General features: G+C 37.1%; 1 long non-coding RNA gene across 1 annotated transcript; it reads right to left on the bottom strand.

Moving 5' to 3' along the window:
* Positions 1-8,729: 8,729 nt before the first annotated feature.
* LOC107592194 (uncharacterized) lies at positions 8,730-10,187 on the bottom strand. Its single transcript, XR_001609952.1, has 3 exons — positions 10,110-10,187; positions 9,733-9,784; positions 8,730-8,826 (listed from the first exon to the last, which is right to left on the bottom strand). It is a non-coding gene; the product is annotated as an uncharacterized lncRNA (long non-coding RNA).
* Positions 10,188-11,185: the final 998 nt, after the last annotated feature.

Here is an 11,185-nt window from a genome sequence, read left to right as displayed (position 1 = left end):
AGACCTCAAGCCTATTAAGGAAATGAAAGGCAAGAAATTTCAGCGGTTTGTCAAAGTGCCTCATATTTGATAATCTTTAAGTGAAAAATGCTTTTACAATATGCTGAAAAGGCCCTATTTGGTCTCTTATTTTGCTGAAATCACTATGAAATTAGATATTACAAAAAAATCTTAAAATGTAATCGCTAAAAAGAAGCAGCTGTGAACAATTCATGTTCAGATACATGTGTTTGACCCACATCAATGCTGCGTTTAACAAGAGAACCGAGCCAAATGGCTAAAAGAGAAAATAGAGGCACCAGTGAGATGATGCACGTATTGAAGAATAAAAACCATGCTTAACACAAAAGGAGATGCTGTTGAATGAGGCACTGCTTTCTATCTTACCTCTGAGCCTCGGACTGCTAAAAGGTGCCTCATCAAAAGCCTGGCACACTTAAGAAAACCTTGATCGTGCTGACAGGCAACTGCTATTTCCTTCATCTCTGCGGATATCAAAGAGTCGTCTGCCTCAAAGGTTTGCAATCTCCTCAGTCTGCTGGGGAAAGAGATGGTACTAATGTTGAGCTTACATCTTGTTATCATGAGCTATGAACTGCCAAGGGCCTACATTCCAGAGGCAAGTTCGTTTAACACATTTAAGCTATTTTTCGGCCCGATAAGTGGAACAGGACTGAGTCAGCCAGTCATTATTGCAAAATAAACCCTGATACAGTGAGCAAGAGAGGATTTGTATAACCCCCAAATGGGTTTGTTATGCGAAAATGTACACTTAAATGTTTTTAAACAATTTTCACTCAGAAATGTTACAAATAATTACAAAGAACTGGCGAGAAATACTTTGAATAAAACATGAATTTTTCAAGTAGGAAGGCTTAAATAATATTTTCTTGAAAAACACACTCTAATAATCTTTATTTTATTTACAACTTTTTTATTATTTGTTTATTATACAAGAAAAAATAGCATGACATGTCATTCAAATATGTAGTTTAGCATTATTATACAAATATATTTAAATACAGAATGCCATGATTTACCAATCAGAGTCAAGTATTCCAGAGAACATTTTATACTTTGAGAAAAGTGTAAAAGTGGAACTATTTTTGTCACGAATCCGGTCCGTGGCCTTCCGGCCGATTACCAGGAGAGGTCACTCTACCATTACATTGACTCTCACACTACACAGACTGTTACATGTCACTCCGGACTACAGTTCCCATCATCCATTGCACTTACACAACTGAATTCACTGATCACACGCTCACCTGAGAGCCATTACTCACTCTATTTAACACCCACTCAGTTCCTGTTCAGATCGCCGAGTATTGTATAGCGTTTTTCACTCCCCTACTGTTAGCTGCCTTACCGAGCCTAGTGTCTTGTTTTTCCTTGTTTTCATCATCTTGCTTTGTCTGTTTCTCCGTGTTCTGATCACTGCCTGTGTACCTGGATTATCCCTCGAGTCTTGCCCAATTGGATACTGTTCGCCCCTGCCTGGACCTTTGCCTGGTACCTGGATTATCCCTCTTGCCTTGCCATCAATATACCTGTTTGCCATTTGTCTGACCTATGCCTGTTTTTGACCACGTCTCTTGCAAATAAAGCCTTGCAGATGGATCCGCACGCTTCCTGTGTTCCCTCCGTTACAATTTTCAAGAAAAATAAACCTGAAGTAATTTTCCATATTGATTTTTCACAGGTGTTTTACCCGTGATTGGTTTAAGATTTAAAAGAAATATCAGTAAACATAACAAATAATGTTCTGGCAGAATATTACCTTTTTAATGTATAATAACACATTATAATACAATGTTTTGCTCTTTTGAACCCTCTGATTCTGAATTATTTGGTTCCTATATGCTTTACTATCAATTTGAGCTCCGTACTGTAAATAATGCAAGCTTTTAGCTCCAAGAATATCATGTCACATCCCACTACAAATCTTGTTTTTCATTATTCTTCTATAACACAATGCAGGTTTGGAAAGGTAGTTTTGCGTTGAAACGACCGTACGCTCAATTTTCTGTCGTACGTTCGTTTCGTAAATGAGGCCCAATATGTCTGATAGACCCCTCCAGACTGAAAATAGCACATCACTGCTCAGTAAAACCAACAATGAATGAAAAACAAGCAAGTCTCCATCATCAATTATTCTAACAGCAATCAAGAATAAAGCATGAGAGAAAGAGTTTCAGGCTACTGTCCTTTCAATGCCCCACTGGCTTCCATTATACAGGAATGATTGGACATCTGAGTGGCCAAAGCCTGCATGCTGTTTGCATGTTATGAAATCTACAGTGCATTTAGTCTCCTTAGATTGAGGCTGCGGGGCCAGCGTGTGTGAATGTGTTCACCTTGTCAGTTTAATTGTTGAACTGTCACTCACAACAAGGCAACAAGGGTCCATGTATATCCCCTCGGGCTGACATGTGACATGTTCTCCATTCTAGCCATTTCTGGAGACTAACGCAAGATGTAACGAAAGCCTGATGATTGTGAACAACTTGTGCTTTCCTGATGTCTGAGAAACTGGCATAGAGTGAACGTGATAAAATGAAAAATGGTCATAATTTAAATGAAGATATCTTAAAGAATGTTTTTACTGTTTTTGTCCATATGAGGAAAATGGACTAGTGTTATTTTAGTATTATTCAGTATTGTTTTATTATTATTTTAGTAGGATTCAATAGCATCTACTATCACATTAGGCAGTTATAGTCAACTACACTGGTTTGGTTTAGGTATAATGAGGACTTCTCACCAATGTCCTCAAAACTGAAGTCAAAATGATGAAAACTTTGTGATATGCATGTCTGAACAATTTGTTTGTCAGGCATTTTTAGAGCAAGAAATAACAGCCTCAGTCCTAATTGATACGATTAGTTGAGCTGACCTGAAGCCGCACAAACCTCCATTGCAACTTTCTGTTGATCTCAGATGGTTTGGGTTTCTAATTCTTGCCATGTATACTCCAATTTGCATTTATCCTTTTTACTTGCACATTTAAATTTGTAGCCTCTTTCTATAAGCATTTACAGCTAATTTTTGAGTGAAGTAATCCTCGCACATGGATTTTAGCTCTGCTGAAAACCAATCCTGTCTTGTATCTGTCACTCTGCCCGTCTTTGATTTTGCATTAGCGCTATCCTGATCAGTGTCAGCTAGAGGTTATTCTGTGATATATAAGTGCTGTCATGTTGAGGGGATGTAGTGGACAGGGAGCTCATCTCTCCATTATGAGGGTCGTCACAGTCACCCTGCAATGCTTCACAGACATTGTGGTTCATGGCTCGATCAAGGAGCTGCCAAGCGCATATGATTTTAATGTTGAAAACCAATGAAAAATGATGGATTGAATAATAAGCGGGAGGATAGGTAGCAATGCTTTACTCATAACAGCTCTGGTGAACATGTGAACACAATGCTTCCATATGCATCTGACTCATAAACACTGCACGTCTCCTTCTGTAATCATCAGTTAGGAGCTGTCATGTCATTTGAAGGTTTAATTATTAGAGGGCATCACAGTTCTGCTGCTTATATTTCACACATTCTGGATGAGTACTCACAGTCAACGTGCCCTATCTGACTGCTTTCCTGCACTGACATTATGTGAAAAGGAAATGCATTGAATTCCTATACTTCAGTTACTATCTATAAACTTCAATCTATATGTGCGAAAATATGCTCACATAAGCATGAAATGGCTTTTTGCATTATGGCAAAAAGCATGCGCAAAAAGCACAACATAAAATTTTTTTATAATTAAAATAAAAAAAGAGAAAACAAAAATAAATTTATTTTTTAGAAAAATTAAAATCAAGAGACATTAGCGTTTAAATATCTACATAATGACAACAGTATATATGATTTTCACATTACATTATTTCTTATTATTTCTAATTAGTAAAGCTAATAACTTAGTATAATTTTTCACTATGCATGTATATACAGCACACACTCACACACACACACACACACACATTCTTCTAAAAATATATTAAAGATAAAAGCACTTTTTTAAATTAAGAAAGCAACTAGCTTAGTATCATTTTTCAAAATACGTTTTACCATATACGTTTGACTGCTTAGAGAATCTCTATCACTATTCTTAATGAGCATTATGCAGTTTGTTGTAAACAACTTAATCCAGTACTGTCTTTATTTCTTGAAAGGCTGGTGAGAGCACTTTCACATTCAAAGCACAGCGCCGATTTTTCAAGCTACTGACAGAGGTGTATTGATATGAGGAACCAGAAATAGACATTTTGCCCCTTGGATCAGAGCACAGAAATCATCTTTCATTAGAACCCTCTTGCCTGATGTCCTTTGACACACACACACACACACACACACACACAGGTTTACATTTGTGAAAAGTGGGGACATCCCATAGGCGTAATGGTTTTTATACTGTACAGACCGTATATTCTATTGCCCTTTACCAACCCTACTCCTAAACCTACCCCTTACAGGAGACTTTGTGCTATTTCAGATTTTCAATACACTCTATTCTGTGTGATTTATAAGCGTTTTGAAAAGTGGGGACATGGGATAATGTCCTGAAAAGTCACCTTCTCCTTGTAATACCTATGTCATACCTTTGTCATTATACAAATTTATGTCCTCATTTGTCACAAAAACGCGCACACACACACACAACTTAAGAATAAACACAACTGGTGTATTTGTGTGTGTGAAAGAAGGGGGAAGACAGTTTGCATAGGGATGCAGTGCAAACTAAGGGCATTATCAAATATATAATGGATAATCATCTAGCTTTCTAAAAATGTTTGACATGTTTTTTATAATCTGTTTTCATGTAACACTGGAATAACCTGTTTGAACTCAGGTACAATTTGAATCAACACCATCAGATCTTAAATAGTTTGTGCCGAATGGAGGAATGACTTATTGAAATAAGAGCTAAACAGTCTTTGTTATGCACAATTGTGTTTGGTGATGAAGGTTGTGCAGAAATTATACACTTCAGCTTAAATTATGTTCTAATAGAGCAGGTACATTTTTCAAGACACACGTCCTATTTATTTAGCATGTGTCCTATCCAGTCTAATTGATGCTTGAAACTCTCTAGGATTAGTGACGGCATCCACTCCATGTGTTATGACAGCATTCCTATCACTTACAGAGCTCCAGCTCTAATTCCCTGGAATTATTCCGTTGGGTTTGACTCGCAATCACTTCACATTGGTGGCACAAAACCTGTGTTTTAATCCAAGCTCTGTATGTCGCATTCGGTCATTCAGCGTGGTCTTGGATTTAAGAATGATTGTCTATTCCATTACAGAGTCTAATTTAAGAATGCTATATCGTAAATCGCTAGCGAGAACAGAGGAACGTGGCAGTGAATTTTAATGTTGACATTCATTACAATGATCAATGAGGAGTAAGCCACCATGGTAAATACAGACTTGTGTCTTTCTCCTGCTGTCTGCACACACTGTCCTGCTCTCATAAGCTCATAAATGGCCTATATGCTATACACATAAAACACTAAATGGCCATGTTTCCTTATTCATTTTTAACTCATCCATTTTTAAAGTAACCTTTACTATACTGATTAATGGTTGGCAGGAATTCTAGATAGACAGAATGATAGAACAGCCAATGACACACACTGACGGACGGACAGATGGACGGATGGAACAAACAAATGATGGATGGAGAGACAGACAGAAATAATGACAGACAGAACAAATGAACAAATCAATAAATAAACTAACTAAGGATGGATGGGTGGATAAATTAATAATGGATCTATAAAATATATATAGATAGACAGACAGACAGACAGAAAGAACAAAAGACAGAAAGCTAGACAGGTGGATAGAGACAAATCGATAGAGAGACGGACACAAAAAAAATGACAGACAAATGGATGGACGGACCAGAGTCTAATTTAAGAATGCTATATCGTAAATCGCTAGCGAGAACAGAGGAACGTGGCAGTGAATTTTAATGTTGACATTCATTACAATGATCAATGAGGAGTAAGCCACCATGGTAAATACAGACTTGTGTCTTTCTCCTGCTGTCTGCACACACTGTCCTGCTCTCATAAGCTCATAAATGGCCTATATGCTATACACATAAAACACTAAATGGCCATGTTTCCTTATTCATTTTTAACTCATCCATTTTTAAAGTAACCTTTACTATACTGATTAATGGTTGGCAGGAATTCTAGATAGACAGAATGATAGAACAGCCAATGACACACACTGACGGACGGACAGATGGACGGATGGAACAAACAAATGATGGATGGAGAGACAGACAGAAATAATGACAGACAGAACAAATGAACAAATCAATAAATAAACTAACTAAGGATGGATGGGTGGATAAATTAATAATGGATCTATAAAATATATATAGATAGACAGACAGACAGACAGACAGAAAGAACAAAAGACAGAAAGCTAGACAGGTGGATAGAGACAAATCGATAGAGAGACGGACACAAAAAAAATGACAGACAAATGGATGGACGGACACAAACAAATGATAGATAGATAGATAGATAGATAGTTTTCACCACTGTATTCTAATGAAGGTACTTTGTATTACATGAAGTCAGAAAACAAAGCCATTGGGAAAAACAGCTGATTATTAATCACCACAACCCTTTTTTTCTGTGTAAATTACAGTACTCAGTAACTAAATCATGTCCATAGGAAATGGTATTTCTACGAATGAGTGTCCAGACGCCCACTCCACACATCATGAGTCATTGACTGAGACTTGGGTTCTCAGAGTCAGTGGGTGCCGCCAACTGTGCACTTAGATCACTGAACTGTGAGACATAACCCGAACTGACTCTTACAGACATGTACACCAAAACACACCACTACACAGCCTTAGTGGAATTTAAACAAGCTAATATCAATGCTGCAGGTGCAGATGTAAATTAAAATAGGATTTATTCATGATTAATCTTAAGACTTTGCAGTTTAATCCTCCTACTTAAAAACTGAAACATACACAATGACACAAAAGTTCATTTTTTCCCCCAAAAAATTTCACTAAATTACATCAGTATTGTATATCCTCCCTTCTCAGCCATTGGTGCATGTCACCCATTGATTTACATTACAGATCAGCACTTTCCATACTCTTCAAATTCTTGAGTTTGTCTTCTGTCTCATCTGAACAAAAAAAGTAGGTGATTCTGGCCCTAGAAACTGTATTTAGCAAATATCTGCAATATGCACTAAAGTGAGACTGCTTACCATCTGGCTCATAATCATTGGGCTTTTAACAGCAGGCAAAACATCTGTGGTCAGAGTCTGATGTCCATTATGGGAAGGCAAGGCTCTGCTGTTGGCTTGAGCGGTGACAGGCTTGAAATTTGAGAATAAGGATCATCAAGGGGGAGGTAGATTGATGCCCTCATGTTCAGGCTAAAGCTGTTTGATACCGTCGGCTAGACACAGGTCTCATCTCAATTTGGTGAGCAGTGGAGATAAGCCTGCCAGTGCTGTGTGCTAAACTGATCCATCCATCCTGGTGTCAATAGAGCGATAAGAAGCCCAGCGTGAGAGTGCGAGCTGAAGGGTTACAGGCATGTCTTGCCTACATTGTAAATTTTAGTATGGTAGCGAGGTGCAACCCCCCCCCTCCAATATAAGACGGCACAAGAAATATAACCGCCTCCATTTGCATCACATACAAATGCACAAACAACACAATTAAAGGAACAGTTCACCAAAAAATTATAATTTGCTGAAAATATATTCACCCTCAGGCCATCCAAGATGTAAAACAGTTGGTTTCTTCATTGGAACAGATTTGGAGAAATCTAGCATTACATCACTTGCTCACCAATGGAACCTCTGCAGTGAATGGGTGCCATCAGAATGAGAGTCCAAACAGCTGATTAAAAACTTCACAATAATCCAACAAATGACTCCAGTCCATGAATTAACATCTTGTGAAGCGAAAAATTATGTTTGTAAGAAACAAATCTATCTGGCTAAAATACAAGTCCTCTTTCCATAATACTGCTTTCGCCAGTGAAAAATTTGTCTTGTCTGAATCAGGAGAGAAATATGCACAGATCAAGCATCATTTACAAGTTAAAACCATTCTAAACAATTATGTTGAAGGATTTTGATTTGAGAGAACAACAGGGGATGGACTTTCATTGGAGAAAGCATTACTATGGATGGAGAAAGCATTACTATGGATTATGGACTTTTGGTCAGAAGTTACGGTTTAATGTTAAAACTCATTAATGATCGATTCGTTTCTTACAAACACGCAGCTTTTTGCTTAAGATGTTAATTGATTGACTGGAGTGGATTACTTGTGGATTATTGTGATGTTTTTATCAGCTGTTTGGACTCTCATTCTGATGGCACCCATTCACCGCAGAGGATCCACTGGTGAGCAATTGATGCAATGCTAAATTACTCCAAACCTGTTCCAATAAAGAAACAAACTCATCTACTGTACATTATGGATGGCCTGATGGTGATCTATCTATCAATCTATCTATCAATCAATCAATCAATCTCATAACTGGCTGGGAAGTTTCAGGGAATGTTTAAGCAGCAGGGTGTAAAGATAGTTTGGTGGTTGCTTATTGTGGACTTGGCCTCCTGCGGTCTCTATGGAAACCCCCGTCTGCTTCTGCAGTCTCTGTAAGAATTTAATAGGTATACCTGCGTTCCCACGGTGGGCAGATAAAGCTGGTGTCAGTCACAGCTGTTCTTGAGAACGCATCCTTTATTGCCGGAGCGCATTCGTGATTTAATTGCTTGTGAGTAACACTTCGCATTACAACACCATCCAGCTGAACTGCAGTGAATAGATCAGTGATTAATATGAGCACAATATCTGTATTGTGGAGCAAAGTGGTGAATTTTTCTAATCTCTGGTCTATTGGCTACAGCAGAGCAGTGACCTAACATGGACCTAATTTGATGATCTTTGGCAATTGAATGAATACGTACTGAAGAAAGCCAAAATGTAAAATAAGAATTGGATGATAATTTTGTTGTTGTTTTTACATATATGTTAAGAAAAGGATGGATAGAGAGACAGAGATAGAGACATCACAAATATTTTAGTAGACTAGATCTCCTCAGTCACAGGTTTCCACCTTGTGATCAAAATGTGAACTGCAGTTGAAAGTGTGCATCATGCAACCTCATATAACCTCAGTTAGTCCCCACCCCAGCCGCTGTTAAGTCACTTTCAAGCATGGCATACTGATAAATTTCATATTCATTATGAAAAATATGATACAGGATTTAGGTTTTGGGGTTTAAACGTATCCATTACCACAATATTATTAAAATAACACAAAAACAATAAAACAACATTCATAGTGTGATAGATAAATGGCATTTTAGAGAGACAGGCAGATAAATGGTTTAGGCTGTTTGAACAGCTTGAAACCGGCATCACAGCAAAGCATCAAACCTATGACAGTAACTTGGCAAGTTACTTTATCATTTTTTTTATTTTGATGACTTCATAAGTCCTATAGTCCCTGAGCAGACATTCGCTGTTTTAATTACACTGAGTACACTGTAAAACTATTTACATGAAATTATAAAGTTTTACTCTTGTTACAGATAAATTCCAAGGATTCTGATTTAAAATAGTTGGAGAATCCAAAACTATTTAGAACGCTGAGACTCTTCAATCACATCTCATAGTAAGTAACTAAGCAAGTAAATAAGCAAGCAGTTCTCTAACCTGTAAGATCCATAATATCCATATCTGGAGGACTTGTCAGACAATACTTTAGCTGAAAGGGGACAAAAAAAAGTCAATTATAAACATTGCATTCACAACTCCAGTCCCAATAAATAAATACATAAACCAACAAAACTCTTAAGCTAGGCAAGTCACCCAAGTCCTTTCCTCATCGTGTACTCCAAAAAGAAAAAGAAAAGAGAAACACACCAACACTTTTTAATTTATGATGGGATTAACGTTACTAATGAGAAAACTAATAATGGCTATCAGAACAGCAATAACATTACTTGATTTATGATTACCCATATCGGTGTAGTCAGACATATCAACATATTATCAACACTTAAAATGTGTTTAGACCGGTCATAGCTTACATTTTCCTGTAATAAGCCTTATAAATCGTACGTAATGGGAATATTCATTTTATTTTTCTAAACAGCTAACGTTTGCCGCCGTTTTTCGTTAGAGTCTGCAAACTCAGCTCAAACAATCAATTACGCCACAACGAGCGCATGCGCGCCAATCAAATGCCCATATGAATCAGGATTTAAAGGGACCGCGATCATTTTGATCAAAACAATACTCTCGCTAATATTTGTGACCTTGGACCACAAAACCAGTCAGCACGGGTGTATTTGTAGCAATAGCCAAAAAATGCATAGGTCAAAATTATCGATTTTTCTTTTATGCCAAAATCAATAGGATATTAAGTAAAGACAATGTTCCATGAATATATTTTGTAAATTTCCTACCGTAAATATATTAAAACTTCAGATGATGTATAAATCTCAGTTTCGGAAAATTGACCCTTATGACTGGTTTTGTGGTCCAGGGTCACATTTGACCATTGTGTTGATAAAGTATATTGAAAAAGTTTGCCCCATTTATATTGTTGCGTGTTATTTCCTAATTCAGCCTCAGGGTTTTTCTTCCCCTACAAATGTCACTTCAGATGCTCTAAAGTGACCTTTTTTTTTACGACAAGCTCGTAAATTGTGAAACTTGCAGGGCAATATGCTATCATTATATGAAAAAATAATAATGGAAGTTCAATCATGGACATACATTTTTTTTAATCAATTATCATTTAAAAATAAAATTTGCATGAGCCGTCTGTTTGACAAAAAAACACTGCAACGCCGTTTTATGTCCAGAAGATGGCAGTAAAGTAAAAGCAATATATGACCACCCAAGCGAGGGGTCATACGTGTGGGTGGGTATTTGGTGTAAAATAATGTACTGTACAAATGACAGAACATGACCAAAGAGGCATTCATTTTGATTCACTGATATAAAATAGTTTCATTCGGAGGACAACAAATTACTGCTATTAAATTAAACTTAGTGATGGCAGTCAATTTTAATGTATTGTATGTGTGACATATCCATTTATACTATTACATCAAGCTAAATATATTGGTCTGATCGGTCACATATCCATGACACTATA

Source organism: Sinocyclocheilus grahami, unplaced genomic scaffold, assembly GCF_001515645.1.
Source record: "Sinocyclocheilus grahami isolate Dianchi unplaced genomic scaffold, SAMN03320097.WGS_v1.1 scaffold151.1, whole genome shotgun sequence".
Lineage (NCBI taxonomy): Eukaryota > Metazoa > Chordata > Actinopteri > Cypriniformes > Cyprinidae > Sinocyclocheilus > Sinocyclocheilus grahami.
The sequence above is the reverse complement of the archived record's forward strand: the minus strand, read 5'-3'. Positions and strand labels throughout refer to the sequence as shown.